At 39.1% G+C, this 16126-nt stretch overlaps 1 long non-coding RNA gene across 1 annotated transcript in view; it reads right to left on the bottom strand.

Moving 5' to 3' along the window:
* Positions 1–2569: 2569 nt before the first annotated feature.
* The window catches only part of LOC108292370, a 26631-nt gene continuing 13074 nt past the window's right edge, over positions 2570–16126 (bottom strand). The window contains exon 3 of the long non-coding RNA XR_001820258.2: positions 2570–2685. This is a non-coding gene — a long non-coding RNA (uncharacterized LOC108292370). The remainder of the gene's footprint in view (positions 2686–16126) is intronic.

The following is a 16126-nucleotide window of genomic DNA, read 5'->3' as shown; positions in this document are numbered from 1 at the left end:
AAAAAAAAAAAAAAGAAACCAAGCCAATTCCAAAATTGGTTGAGAAAAAAAAATAATAAAGATCAAAACAGAAACAACTGAATTTGAAATGAAGGAATCAATACAAAATATAAAGAAAATGAATTTTTTTAAAGATAAACAAAAGGGACAAATCTCTAGCCAGACTAAGTAAGAAAAAAAGAGAAAGACCCTAATAAATGAAATTAGAGATGGAAAAGGAGACATTACAACCAATACTGCAGAAATCAAGAAAGTAATCCCGTTTACAATAGCTACAAATAAAATAAAACAGCTTGGAATAAACTTAACCAAAGAAGTGAAAGATCTCTATAATGAAAACTGTGAACCATTGATGCAAGAAATTGAAGCAGACACACAAAAATGGAAATATATTTCATGTTCATGGATTGGTATTGTCAACATTGTTTAAATGTTTATACTAACCAAAGCAATCTACAGATTTAATGCAATCCCTATCAAAATACCAATGACTTTCATCACAGAAATTTTTTAAAATCCTAAAGTTTATGTTAAACCACAAAAGACCCAGAGTAGCCAAAGTCATCCTGGCAAAAAGAAGAAAGAAAACTGGAGGAATCATATTATGTGACTTCAAATGACACTACAGAGCTATAGTAACCAAGAAAGTATGGTACTGTAATAAAAATAGATACATAGATCAATGAAACAGAATAGAGAACCCAGAAATAAGCTCCTACATTTACAATCAACTCATTTTTGACAAACATACATTGGGAAAAGAACAGTCTCTTCAACAAATGGTGCTGGGAAGACTGGCTAACCATATGCAGAAATATGAAACTAGACCCCTATCTCTCACCAAATCAAATCAACATGGATTAAAGGCTTAAATCTAAGTCCTGAAACTATGAAGCTACCATAAGATAATATTAGGGAAGCTCTCCAGGACATTGGCGTGGGTAAAGCTTTCTTGAGCAATACCTCACAAGCACAAGCAACCAAAGCAAAAATGAGCAAATGGGATCGTGTTACGTTAAAAGGCTTCCACACAGCAAGGGAAACTATCAATAAAGTGAAGAGGAACTGGTGTGGTGGCTCACACTTGTAATAATCCCAACACTTGGGAGGCTGAATGGGAGAATTTGAGACCAGCCTCGGCAACACGGTGAGACCTCGTCTTTGTAAAAACAAAACAAATAAACAACAAAGTAGCCCGGTGTGGTGGCATGCCTCTATACTCCCAACTACTTGAAAGGCTGAGGTAGGAGGATTTCTTGAGCCTGGGAGGTCAAAGCGGCAGCAAGCCAAGATAGCACCTTGGCACTCTAGTGACAGAGCAAGAACCTGTCTCTAAAACAAACAAATAACACGTGAAGAGACAACTTACAAAATTGGAGAAAATATTTGCAAACTACTGATCTGACAAGGGGTTAATAACTGGAATATATAAGGAGCTCACACAATTCAATATGAAAAAAATCAAATAATCTGATTTTTAAATTTTTTATTAAACTTTAAGTTCTGGGATACATGTGCAGAATGTGCAGGTCTGCTACGCAGGTATACATGTACCATAGTGGTTTGCTGCACCCATCCACTAGTCATCTAGGTTTTAAGCCCCGTATACATTAAGTATTTGTCCTACTGCCCTCCCTCCCCATGCCACACACCTCTGACAGGTCCTGACGTGTGATGTTCCCCTCCCTGTGTCTATGTGTTCTCATTGTTCAACTCTCACTTATGAAAGAGGACATGTGGTGTTTGGTTTTCTCTTCCTGTGTTAGTTTGCTGAGAATGATGTTTTCCAGCTTCACCTATGTCCCTGCAAAGGACACGAACTCATTCTTTTTTATGGCTGCATAGTATTCCATGGTGTATATGTGTCACGTTTTCTTTATCCAGTCTATCATTGGTGGGCATTTGGGTTGGTTTCCAGTCTTTTCTATTGTGAATGGTGCTGCAATAAACATACATGTGCATGTGTCTTTATGGTATAATGATTTATGATCATTTGGGTATATATGCTATAATGGGATTGCTGGGTCAAATGGTATTTCTAGTCCTAGATCCTTGAGAAATCACCACACTGTCTTCCACAATGGCTGAGCTAGTTTACATTTTCACCAACAGTGTGAAACTGTTCCTATTTCTCTACATCCTCTCCAGCAGGTGTTCTAACAGACGTAAGATCGTATCTCATTGTGGTTTGGTTTGGATTTGCATTTCTCTAATGGCCAGTGATGAGTTTTTTTTCACATTTGTTGGCTGCATAAATACCTTCTTTTGAGAAGCATCTGTTCATATTTTTTGCACACTTTTCGATGGAGTTGTTTCTTTTCTAGAAAATTTCTTTAAGTTCCTTGTAGATTCTGGATATTAGACCTTTGTCAGATGGATAGATTGCAAAAGTTTTCTCCCATTCTGTAGATTGTCTGTTCACTCTGATGATAGTTTATTTTGCTGTGCAGAAGCTCTTTAGTTTAATTAGATTCCATTTGCCAATTTTGGCTTTTGTTGCAATTACTTTTGGTTTTAGTCATGAAGTCTTTGCCCATGCCTATGTCCTGAATGGTATTGCCTAGGTTTCCTTCTAGGGTTTTTATGGTTTTATGTTTAAGTCTTTAATCTATCTTGAGTTAATTTTTGTATAAGGTTTAAGGAAGGAGTCCAGTTTCAGCTTTATGCATTTGGCTAACCAGTTTTCTCAGCCCTGTAAATCATCTGATTTTTTAAAAAATAGGCAATGTATCTGAATAGACACTTCTCAAAAGAAGACACACAAATGCCCAAGAGTTGTGTTAAAAATGTGCTGAACATCACCGATCATCAGAGAACTGTGAATCAAAACTACAATGAGTTATCATCGTACTCCAGTCAAACTGGCTTTTGTCAAAAACAAAGGCAAAAAAAAAAAAAAAAAGAACCCTGGTGAGAATGTGGAGAAAGGGGTACCCTCACACAATGTTGGTGGGAATGTAAGTTAGTACAGCCACTATGGAGCACAGCATGCAAGTAAAAAACTGAAAATAGAACTATCATATCATCCAGCACTTCCTCTGCTACGTATATAGCCAAAGGAAAGGAAATCAGTTTATCAAAGTAGATCTGCATTCCCAGGTTTATTGCATCACTATGTCCTTCCACAGACAAATGGGTAAAGAAAATGTGGTACGTACACACAATAGAGGAATATTTAGCCATAAAAAAGAAACAGATCCTGTCATTTGCAATGATGTGAATGGAACTAGAGGACATTATGTTAGCTGAAATAAGCCAGGCACAGAAAGACAAATTTTGCATGTTTTCACTCATTTGTGGGAGCTAAAAATGAAAACAACTGAACTCAAGGAGTTAGAGTGTAGAATGATGGTTACCACTGGTGGGACAGGGTAGTAGGGAGTGGGTGAAGTGAGGATGTTTAAAGGGCACAAAAATACAGTTAGAATGAATAAGGTCTAGTATGTGATAGCACAAGAGGTGACTGCAGTCAATGGTAATTTATTGTATACTTTAAAATAATTAAAGGAGTGAAATAGAACGTTCGAACACAAAGAAATTATGAATACTTGAGGTGATGACCAAACCATTTACCCTGATGTGATTATTACACATTGTATGCCTGTATTAAATTGTCTTATGTAACCCATAAATATATATACTTAGTACCCATAAAATTAAAAAATTTTATTTTCAAAAGAAAAAAGCAAAAAAGCAAAGTACAATTTTTTATTGCTGATGTAACAAATCACCACAAATATAGTGGCTTCGAATAACACTAATTTGTTATCTTGGAATTCTAGAGGTAAGGAACCCAGAATTGGTTTTACTGAACTAACATTCAGAGGTTTGTAGTGCTACATTGTTTCCAAATGTTGTAGGGGAAAATCCCTTTACTTGACTTTTGTAGATTTTTTAGAGGCTGACTGTGTCCCCCGGCTCATGACCCCTCATTACTCCAATCTCTACATCCTTCTTTACTTCTCCAACTCTGACACTCCTGTGCCCCTTGCATAAAAATGTTTGTGATTACACTGGGCCCACCTGAATCATCCAGGATTATCTCCTTATCGCAAAACCCCTCATCTAGTCACATCTGCAGAATTTCCTTTGTCATATAAGGTCACATATTCAGATTTTGGGTATCAGGACATGGGCATCTTAGAAGGTCATTTATCAGTGGACTCCTCTTGTGTTTTAGTTAGAAGTTGGCATGAACTCCTGAAAACCACTCTTGAGAAAGTGAAGCTGCCTACTTCATTGACCGAGATATATCAGAAGTTTACAGGCAGACAGGTAAAGGGTCCAATGGGTTTGGATGCATAAATGCATTTAATTCTGCCCAGCAGGAACAGGTTTTATTTTAGAGATGAAAAGGATTCCCATAAGCTTATTTAACAACTGGAGGCTGGATCGGGCTGGCTGGTGTGAATACCCACCACTCTTTCTCACACACTCCAAGTTTTTTCTATTATTTTACTCTGCGCTTAAAAAGTTTAAATATTTTTGAATTAAGGACAAAGAACCATAGTCTGTAAATAACTCTAGAACTCTTTTTTAAAACAGCTAAAATGTTTTCATTACCCATTTAATAACACAAATAATATATGCAGTCAATGAACACTGAGAGAAATGAGGTACTAGGTTGCTGGGCTCAATACATCCCCGAAACAGGTATCTTATAGCTGTACCAAATTCTCTGCAGGCACGTATTTCTTTTAAGATGTGACACAAACACCCACAGAGTGTACTGAACACATTTGTATCTTTGCTCAATCTCTAGTTTAATATGATTTGCTATACAATCATGAAGTAATGTGAGATTCCCATAATAAAAACATAATATTATATATGCTAACTTGGCCTAAAATACGTATGCTTTCCAAAGAATTTTGATGTCGAATATTAGAAGGAAACATAAGTCGTATTAAAATATGATATTACCAGTATCTTAATGTTATTTTTCCTGGCTGGTTATTAACATAAAATATACATGCGAATATCCATCTTCTGAATGATATGAAATAATTTTTGGTCTGGCGGAAAACTGGTTTTATAATGTTGTTTTATTTGACTAAACATTTGACAGCACTATCTTGTTTCTGCACCTTTACAGAGTGTGTTGCTTTCATCTGCAATATTGAAGCCGTCGTACAAACTATGTCTCTGTTTTAGCATTGAAAGTTGATAAGAAAAGTGAAAAGCAACTATACTCTGAGGCCTTAACTTACAACTTGCACTTATAAATTGGGATGATATCTGATATGGTTTAGCTCTTTGCCCCCACCCAAACCTCATGTCAAATTGTAATCCCTACATGTTGAGGGAGGTACCTGGTAGGAGGTGATTGGATATTGGGGGTGGTTTCCTTCATGCTGTTCTCATGATAGTAAGTTAGTTCTCATGGGATCTGATGGTTTAAAAGTGTGGTACCTCCCCCCTTTTCTCTCTCTCTCCTGATCCACCATGTGAACATGGACCTGCTTCCCCCTTTGTCTTCTGCCATGATTGTAAGTTTTCTGAGGCCTCCAAGCAATTCTTACTGTACAGCCTGCAGCACTTAGAGCCAATTAAACCTCTTCTCTTCATAAATTACCCAGTCTCAGGTAGTTCTTTATAGCAACGTGAAAATAGACTAGTACAACATCCTATTGGTCAACACTTCATACACATGACTAAAACAACCTACTAAGAAAGCTGTGAGAAGCGGTCTCCAGCTGAGATATGATTAGGCTCTGTGTCCCCATCCAAATCTCATCTTGAATTGTACCCCGTGATTCCCATAATCTCCACGTGTCAAGAGAGACCGGGTGGAGGTAACTGAATCAAGGGGGGAGTTTTTCCCATTGTGTTCTCATGATATGAGTGAGTTCTCACAAGATCTGAGAGTTTTAGAAAGGGCTCTTCCCACTTTGCTGAGCACTTCTCCTTCCTGCTGCCTTGTGAAGAAGGTGTCTTGTCTCCCCTTCATCTTCTGCCATGATTGTTAAGTCTCCTGAGGCACCCCAGCCATGCTAGACTTTCAGACAATTAAATGCCTTTCCTTTATAAATTACCCCGTCTCAGTGCAGTTCTCTATAGCAGTATGAAAATGGACTAATACCCACTGGCAGCCATGTGTACACCAAAAACCTACAGGTGCTACATTTTATTTATTTATTTATTATGTTTGTTTGTTTGTTTCTTTGAGGCAGCATCAGACTCTCTTGCCCAGGTTGGTGTGCAGTGGCATAGTCAGGGTTCACTACAGCCTCAACCTTCCCAGGTTCAAGGGATCTTCCCGCCTCCGTCTCCCAAGAGTAGCTGACTACAGCACATGCCAAAATGCCCATCTAATTTTCTGCATTTTTTTTTGTAGACTTGGGCTTTTGCTATGTTGCCCAGGCTGGTTTCAAACTCCTGGACTCAAGTGGTTTGCCCTCCTTGGCCCCCAAAGTGTTGAGGTTACAGGTATGAGCCACTTCACCCAGTCTGGTGCTAAATTTTAAAAGAAAGAGAAAAACCACATCTACAGTTAGTTAGGCATTATTTCTGAGGTAAAGTAAAACACTTTATTTAGAGATAACAGTGTAAATGGAAACTTTCCAATGTTATAAAGGAAAGAAAGAGATGAATGGATAGTATTATACATTCCACTATTTTTATAAAGCTATAAAGTTTCCAGACTAAAGTATTATACCACATGCTATTCTAAATATTATATCAGGAATGAGGGATGGTGCTATGGTCTGAATGTTTGTGTCTCCCCAAAATTTATACATTAAAATCCTGCCCTTCAAAGTAACGATATTAGGAAGTGGGGTGTTTGGAAGGTGATCAGGTCACGAAGGTAGAGTATTCATGAATGAGTTTAATGCCTTTATAAAAGATGTCCCAGAGAGCCTGTCACCCTTTTCACCATGTGAGGACACAGACAGAAGACACCATCTATGAACCAGAAAGTGGGCCTTCATCAGACATGAATCTACTGGTGCCTTGGTCTTCGACTTTCCAGCCTCCAGAACTATGAGAAATAACTTTCTGTTATTTATAAGCCACCTAGTCTATTGTATTTTGTTATAGCAGTATGAATAGGCAACCAACAACCCTGTCTTCAAATATCTAACCATCTAGATATCACAGTAGTTCTCAATAATAGTATACTAGACTCACCTGGAGAAGTTTTAAAATTTAAGACGCCCATGGTGTCCCCAAATGTCTTGTATGAGACTCTGGGGTGGTCCCAGGCTCCAGATTTGGCAGCTCCCCAGATCGTGCTCACCTGCAGCCACGCTGAGGACCACTGGCATGGAGATCATTTTGCCTTCCTGTGCCCATGCTGACACTTACATTTCTTCACAATGAAGCCAGGTGATATGACTGTCACCATGTAGTTGGAACTCTACAATAGTTTTCTGTTGCTTGTTTTAATAACCCATAAAAGTCCTTAAAATGGTTACTTGTCCTGCATAATTTGGCCCTGCCTTCATTTACTTCCTTCTGTCCTATTTCACATTCCTTTAATGATCACATTCTTTTTCAGGCTTTATATAAAGTTTTTAACACCCGCTTCCACTCCACGACCTACATCCACCCAGGTAACTCCTACTCACTCATAGGATCTGGCATCACATGTCAACTCACAGGGAAGTCTTTCCATATCCACTCCTCAGATTACACCAGCACCCTGTACTTTCTTTTCACAGAATTTACAACAGTTTCAGCTAGACATTTAGCTAATTATTTAGTTTGTAGCTACTCTTGTTAATAGACTATGGATGCTCTGTGAAGGCAGGCAACACTTTCCTTTTTCTCATGACTAAATCTTGGACACCTAGAAAAGTAACCCTTGAATAGTAAACATTAATTTTATTTGTTCCTTAAATGAATGAAGCAAGTAGAAGGCTGATCTTAAAAGGTCTAGTGGGGTCTATACCAAATTAAGGAATGATCTAGAAGACATTACAATTGAGAGGGAAAGGGGTGTACTGAAGCTGAATGTGTGGTATCAAGCATAGGTGAGTCAATGAATACTCATGTCATTAACAGACATTGGGATGTCAAGAAAAGTAATTGTCATTTAACTAACTTATACAATGGTTTCTTCATTGGAAAATCAGGAGTTGAATTCCCACCTCATTCAAAATAAATATATATGACAGAGAAGAAGAGATGGAGAAGAGCAGTATATAGAACTCCCAGATAAATGTGGAATTCTAACACAAAACACTATCAGTCCCAGCATCTCCTGGTCCTTGGAAATAACAGAGGGGAACCAAGGGAAACCTGGGGAAAGCTAAACCTCTTTGCATCCCTTTATCAGATACATTGCACCACCCGGTTTATCTTGCCAGACCACTCCTCAGGTTGATGCAGGACAATCTGGTGGTGGATGTGCAATGTGTCTTAGAGGTAGCCACCTTCTATGTCCTCTGAGAAGTCTGGCCAAAGATCCCCCACTACCGCCCCAGTCTTTGGTGTCACTTGCATCTACTTGATGCTTCCCCATTCTCCAGGCAGAAGCCCAGAAAGGGAAATAAAGACAGAGATGTCCAGTTCTTGCCTTCTTCCTGTCTCTTCTTTTTGGCCTTTCCATTGTTCTTTATCAGTTACTTACAGTTGCCTGATATGGTTTGCCTGTGTCCCCACCCAAGTCTCATCTTGAATTGTAGTTGCAATAATCCCCACATGTCGTGGGAGGCTGCTGGTGGGAGATAATTGAATCACGAGGAGGCAGTTACCATTGTTCTTGCAATAGTAAATTCTCACAAGATCTGATGGGTTTATAAGGGGCTGTTTCCCCTTTGCTTGGCACTTCTCCTTCCTGCTGCCATGTGAAGAAGGACATGTTTGCTTCCCTTTTCACTATGGTTGTAAGTTTCCTGAGGCCTCCCCAGCCCTGTGGAACTGTGAGTCAATTAAATCACTTTCCTTTATAAATTATCCAGTCTCAGGCAGTTCTTTACAGCAGGGTAAGAATGGACTAATACACTGCCCAAACAAATAACCAAAAATTGGGTCACCTAAAACAATCTAAATTGATTCTCACCTTTCTGAAGGTCAGAAGTCCAAAATCAAGGCATCAACAGGGTCCTGCTCCCTCTGAAACGTGAAAAAAAAAGACTTCTCTGTCTCTTGCGCCTCCTGGTGCTTGTGAGACATTCTTGGCTTTCCTTATCTTGTAGATATGTCACACCAGTGTCTGTTTCCACTATGACACGGTGTTCTCCCTGTGACTATGTGCCAGCACATGGCATTCTCCTGTGTGCCTGTGTGTTCCAGTGTCTTTTTCTAAGGACACAGACAATATTGAATTAAAACCTATCCTAATGACCTCATGATACCTTCATTCCATCTGCAGCAATCCTATTTGTAATAGGGTCATAATTACAGGTTCCTAGGTGAGGATGTCAATGTATCACATGGGGACACAGTTTAACCGTTAGCAGTCTTCACATCCTATCTGTTTATCATGAAATGGATGGGTTCCTGTTCTTCCTGCAGTAAATAAAAGAATCTCTCTTTTAAGTTCCTGGAAAGTACTGTGACAGTAGATCTCGTGGACTTAGTTGTTCTTAGGTCAAAGGAGGAAACATAAAAATTTGGAAAAATTACTTTCGAGGCCATAGGCAGGTTTGCAGGGCCTTTGTTGTAATGTCAATTACTTTTTTTCCTGTCAAAATCTTTATATTAACTTCTTCCTTGCATTCTGACTGGGAAAAGTTCTCACTTTTGCCCTTAGGCAAATGAAAGCTAGCAAGGATGAAAGCCATGTACACAGAAAGGCAAAAGAATAAAAAATCATATTAATAATGTAATGGTTAATATCTAGGTAACCATTAGTATTCTTGAATAATCTCAACTGTATACGCCTATGTGATGTGGCTTAGTTTTCAAGTAACCCAGTGTTAGTTAAGGAATTGTGAGCTTCCATAAATGATATAAGTTCATTCAAAATAGCTGCCTTTGGGCCCCAGAGCCAAAGCTGGTTTTCATCTGAAAGCCAGAGATTAGTTTCTGCTACAGGAATAAAGATACAAGTCTTCCAGTTCGAGAAAGGCTCTCTTCATTTTTCAAGATCCTCTCTTCCTGGCCTGGGATCTCACTGCTGTGTCCCCTACAGATGGGCTCTCTGTCCTTAGAGGCAGTATCCTTATAGCACCAAGGCATCTGCTCGATTAGGGAAAACAAAAAAGCATCACACCAGCTGTTCACCATTTGTTGACCCAACATCTAATTGAATGGTCAGAATATATCACTTTTAATTTAGCTGTGCTCATCTTGGTAGAAGTAGTCACAGCTTAGTGGGAAGATGAACAATAGAAATAAAAAATATGTGAAAGGAGGAACTGAATATCAGACAACTTTTGACCTGAGGGGAATTAAGCATGTTTAATTTTAGCAAATTTGGTGAACTCTGAGTAACAGTTGCAAACGACATAGATTATGGAAAATACTTGTTCAGTTTCATTTACTTTGTTTTTGAAGCAGAAACATTCACAAGGAAAACAGCTCCCATATGTTCTCACTTTCAAAATTGTGGAATAATTAGTGCACTTTAACGAGTCAGTAGATCTGCCTTCCATGTGAGCACCATACGGTACAGACAGTAAATTGATAGCTTTCAAGTGTCTTTGGCAAGGCCTGACATGAGATTGGAGTTTGGGTGGGTGGGAGGCTTTGACAATGGGAAATTATTTATTCTTCTTTAATTAAGTGGCTGTATTGCACATGTGCATTGGTTTGTTTTAGATCATAATAAACAGCTCATTACCAAGCCCCTCCATAAATACCCCAAAGAACACAGTGAATGTGTCAGAAGGAAATAAATATTTACCGAATTAACTGACAGTCTCGCTCATGAATATACGCTAACCTCATGTTTGTATGTATTATTTTAAGTTTTTTCAATGCTGCCTAAAATGTCTGCTTTTTGATATGAATCAACTATGTTTTAAATTACCTTCTAAATATTCTTTCTATCACGATCCTTTTCACTGACTATTTTGGACCTTATCTTATAAGCATAAAGGCTGTCAGAGGTAGAAATTGCCAAGGGTTTTTTTTTTTTCTTTCTTTTTTTAATAACAAATGCCTCTATTATTTGTAAGACCCATTTGTCATTGTCTCCACGTCTCATTTGATACTCCAATTTTGACAGTAGTCGGGCAGGGATCATTTCTCTCATTATACACGAGAATGTTGAGGCTGAGTTACGTCTATTGATTTTTTTTTCTTTTTTTCCTCACTACACCAGGCATTAAACAGAGACCTTATCCATTGAGCTTACAAACATAAAATGAGCAAGCGTTTGGCATTAGAAATGTGCACAAAAAAAGGAAATCTTATCTGATTTTGGGGTCCAGGAGGGCTTATCTGAGAAAGAAATCTTCAAAATGAGACTAGGAAGGAGCAGAGGTGAGTAGGTGTGGGAGGGTGGGCTGAAGAGGAGGGGTAGTGTCAAAGGCAGTTGAGGTGATCACACGTTCAAAAGACCTGGAGAGCAAGAAAGAGTTAACTGAGGAGAGGTGAGGACCAAACCGGGCTAGAAATGAGTGACAGAAAGTTAAGTTGAAGAAATAAGTAGTAAAATGGAAAATAGAAGACTTCTGAATGAACTAGAGAAATATGTGGATATCCTTTCAATGGAATGATGAAGCCTCTAGGGATTATCTGATTTTATCAGGTCTTGAGCTTTTGTCTTTGATTTGGCTATTTTACAACTCTGGGAATATAGACTTTACGTTGTAGAAAACTGATAGCAATGCAAATAGATTTGCCCAGATAAAAGCAAGAATGCAATTGATTATTGTCCAATGAACAGATAAGTTTTTGCAGTCCAGTGCCAACATTCTTTTACTGTGTGTACATTTTCAATTGTCTTCTCCTCTATAAAGTTGCAACATATTTTCCACTTCCCTCATTAATTATTGAATTAAAGTCTTAGTCATATATGCATTTTATGTCTCTATATGGAATGTTTTGTTTCCTCCAGCAATTTAGTTTAGGCTTTTTGTGCAAAGTAGGTGGTTCCATGTCAATTTATTCTTCTTTCCTGGTCTTCATGGAACAGATAATAGTTCACTGCACATATACTTACATACTTTGGTACCCTAAAACACTGGGCAGATACTTTTGTATAATTTGGTAGTTTTGGTTGCCTTCACTGTATTTCTTTGGCCATGTTCTGTTAGCCACACTAATGAGCATTTTTTCTTTCCACTCTCCTTCATCTGACCAGCATGCACACACAGTTGCACATGCACGTGGATGCACACAAAACACCCTCCCCTCCTCCCCCCCCCCCACAAAATGATCTTCAAAGGATTGGTGTTCAACGGAGGAGCCTTAGGGGCAGCCAAGGAATCTGGAGTGTTTACATGAATGGGCTTCAGGCCTTTGTCTTGTTAGAGCTGATACCAGTGGCAATTGCAGAAATTTTTACTCAAGGTTGCTGTTGTCATCTATCTTACTCTGTCTGGGCTGCTATAAAAAAATATCTTAGTCTGAGTGATTTGTAAATGGCAGAAATGTATTGCTCAGTGCTGGAGGCCAGAAGCCCAAGATCAAAGGCCTAGCAGACTCTGTGTCTACTGAGGACCTGTTCCTCATCAATGGCATCTTCTATGTGTCCTTACATGGCAAAAGGGCAAGACAGCTTCTGGATCCTCTTTTATAGGGATATTAATTCCACATATAGGGGCAGAACACTTATGACCTAATCATCTCTCAAAGGCACCATCTTCTAATAACATGGCCTTGGTGATTATGTTTCAACATATGAATTGGGAGGGTTGGGGACAAACACATTTAGACCATTGCATTAGCCAAAGATTTTCGAAGGAGGTGGGACTTACGCTGGGACTTTAAGGATAAATAAAATTCCTAAATTGAAAAGAGAATACATGGCACAGAAAATGAGAGCAAACAAATAAATAGGTTTCTAGGAGGGGTAGAGGTAATCAAAGCATACTGTACATAAAGTGATTTGAGCTGATCTACCTAGTCATAGCAGATGGCTGTTGTAGACTTGGGGCTTGCGACTTAAGGGCCCATGGCCACCTTTTAGGGGAACTTTCTAGAACTGCACAGGGCAATTCATGCATAGCTTCTCCTTTCCAGTCAAACATACACATAGGATGACAGTGAAGCATAATAGCAACTAGAAAATGAAGACTTAGCTAAGAGCTAGGATTGTTTTGTTGGTGGCTCTAACACTGAAGACAAAGGGAGAAAGAGATACTGGGAAACAATTAATATTGTTTGACACAGTCCAACTCAGATAATACCTTGTTATTGGACTTGGTTGAGATAATGATGGGAAGATCAGCCTCGCCTTTCTCAGGATGTGGCATTTGGCTTTATCGGTGTAATGAAAAGACCATTATTCTATGTATACAAAATTAAAGATCTAGGCCGTGGCTATGACACTAAGCAGCAATCACTTAGCCCTACTGAGCCTGAAAGCGTTATTTTTTCTTTATCGGTGAAATGAGGCTCCTTTTCCTTATACCGTAAGATCCTTAAGGCAAAATATTATAACTCCTTCTGTTGGCCTAGTGATATCTTACATGATGAGATACTAGATACCATGTCACGCCAGTTAGAATGGCAATCATTAAAAAATCTAGAGACAACAGATGTTGGAGAGGATGTGGAGAAATAACACTTATACACTGTTGGTGGGAGTGTAAATTAGTTCAACCATTGTGGAAGACAGTGTGGTGATTCCTCAAGGACCTAGAAATAGAAATTCCATTTGACCCAGCAATCCCATTACTGGGTATATATCCGAAGGATTATATATCGTTCTACTATAAGGACACGCGAACACTAATGTTCGTTGCAGCACTGTTTACAATAGCAAAGACCTGGAACCAACCCAAATGCCCATCGATGATAGACTGGACAGGGAAAATGTGGCACATATACACCATGGAATATTATGCAGCCATCAAAAACGATGAGTTTGTGTCCTTTGTAGGGACATGGATGAACCTGGAAACCATCATTCTCAGCAAAGTGACAGAACAGCAGAAGATCAAACACCGCATGTTCTCACTCATAGGCGGGTGTTGAACAATGAGAACACATGGACACAGGGAGGGGAGCACTACACACTGGGGTCAGTTGGGGGGAAATTGGGGAGGGACGGTGGGGGGTGGGGAGTTGGGGAGAGATAACATGGGAAGAAATGCCAGATATAGGTGAAGGGGAGGAAGGCAGCAAATCACACTGCCACGTGTGTACCTATGCAACAATCTTGCATGTTCTTCACATGTACTCCAAAACCTAAAATGCAATAAAATAAATAAATGAAAAAAAAAAAGAAAGTAATCTCGATAAAGTCTGGTGGATCAAAATTCTAGAAGAATGGGTAGATGAATGGGCAACCCAGATGTATGCCAACTCTTTCTTTGTTTCATTCTCACTCTCGTATGGATGCAGAATTGGGCTTCTCAGTGAGTTTCTTAAAAAGGCATCCATTCATACAAAAAGCTCTAATAAGCAAAGCAAATTCTATGAAACAATTTATGAAAGTGTGAAAGGAAGAATTACACCACGTGCTTGACAGCCAATATTTAAGAATTCCTAGAGATAAATCTTCAAAGCCATTTTTTGGCTGTACCAGAGTTGTGTTTTCCGTTCTTGCTAGTGTTCCCTGCACATCCAGCTTTTCTGGTCCGTCTCCCATCTTTTGGATTCCCTTCCGTTCCCAGCCCATCTTTAGGCCAAAAGAAAGAAACAAAAGCAACAAACCCAGCAAATAAACAATGTAACTTTCTTATAACTAAATAGATCTCTTAGTGGCTTACCTCTTCAAGGTATTATTTTGCCAAGCAAAATTAAGGGCCAAGCCCACAGGGATACCTTCCTTAAGAAGCAGCGGGACTATACCTATCTTATTTCTGTCACAGCCAAATAAACACAGAGATGAAGATAAAGTAATTGAACAAAGAGCATGGGACACAGAGTTAGCCATTTTTAACAGATGCCATTTACTGATTGATCTTTGTATGCCAGGCTTAATCATCCGAATGTGCTATTATTCTCATGCTGTAGATCCAAAATATGATGGCATCAGAGCAGTTTTGGACTTGTTTGAGATGATAGATGGTATGCAGCATAAATGGCAGTAAGCCCAGAGCCATCTGATTCCAATGCTTTTCCTTGCCTTCCTCAATAGTTTGTTTTGCTGCCTATTCCATGTAGCTTATTCTATTATTAGGCCAACCTTCTCTCTGAATTCCTGACTTCCCCAGGTAAAATAATGGCATCCCAGCAGCAGCTGATTAGACCTGAGCAGCTGTAGTTCCCCCCAAATTACTTTAACTGTCTTGACTTGAGCTTCTCCAATGATCCCCTACAGGCCCTTGTAATCTGATAACAATTGGAGACTCAGCAAAGTGCTTATCAGCTGCTTCACAATGACAAATGTTTGCTAGCAGCGCAAATAAAAAGGGGTATTTTAGAGAAGGCTCTTTAGGTGGGAATGGCAGATAAAGCACAGTTTTTAGGGGGTATGAGTCTAACACCTGGGATAACCAACTGTAATCTGTCAAGAAGAGCAAAATGAGAACTTTTTTGGGGGCGAAGTTTTGCTTTGTTTTCTTAAAATGATCACAGTAAAAGTCTGTCTGGTGGTAGAAGAGGATGAATGCCAAAATCTAGGCCACCATTAATATGGTAGCCACCAGCCACATGTAGATACTTAAATTAAAATTAAGTATATGTAATTAAATAAAAGAAAATAATAGAGATGCTCAGTAACACTAGACACATTTCAAGTGCTCAGTAGCCACGTGTTGCTAGCAGCTACCTCATTGGATAACACAAATACAGAAAATTCCAACTGACCATGGTGGCTCACACCTGTAATGCTAGCACTTTCAAAGGCTGAGGCCAGAGGATCACTTGAGCCTAGAAGTCTGAGACCAGCCTGGGCAACATGGTGAGAACCTATCTGTACATAAAATAATAATAATAATAAAGATAAGCCAAACATGGTGACATGCTCCTATGATCCCAGTTACTTGGAAGGCTGAGACAGAAGGATCCCTTGAGCCCAGGAAGTTGAGGCTTCAGTGAACTGTGATTGTGCCACTGCACTCCAGCCTGGGAAACAGTGAGCTATTACCTGAAAAAAAGCAAGCAAGCAAGCTAGAAA

The sequence above is a fragment of the Cebus imitator genome, unplaced genomic scaffold, assembly GCF_001604975.1.
Source record: "Cebus imitator isolate Cc_AM_T3 unplaced genomic scaffold, Cebus_imitator-1.0 Scaffold488, whole genome shotgun sequence".
Taxonomy (NCBI): Eukaryota; Metazoa; Chordata; class Mammalia; order Primates; family Cebidae; genus Cebus; species Cebus imitator.
The sequence above is the reverse complement of the archived record's forward strand: the minus strand, read 5'-3'. Positions and strand labels throughout refer to the sequence as shown.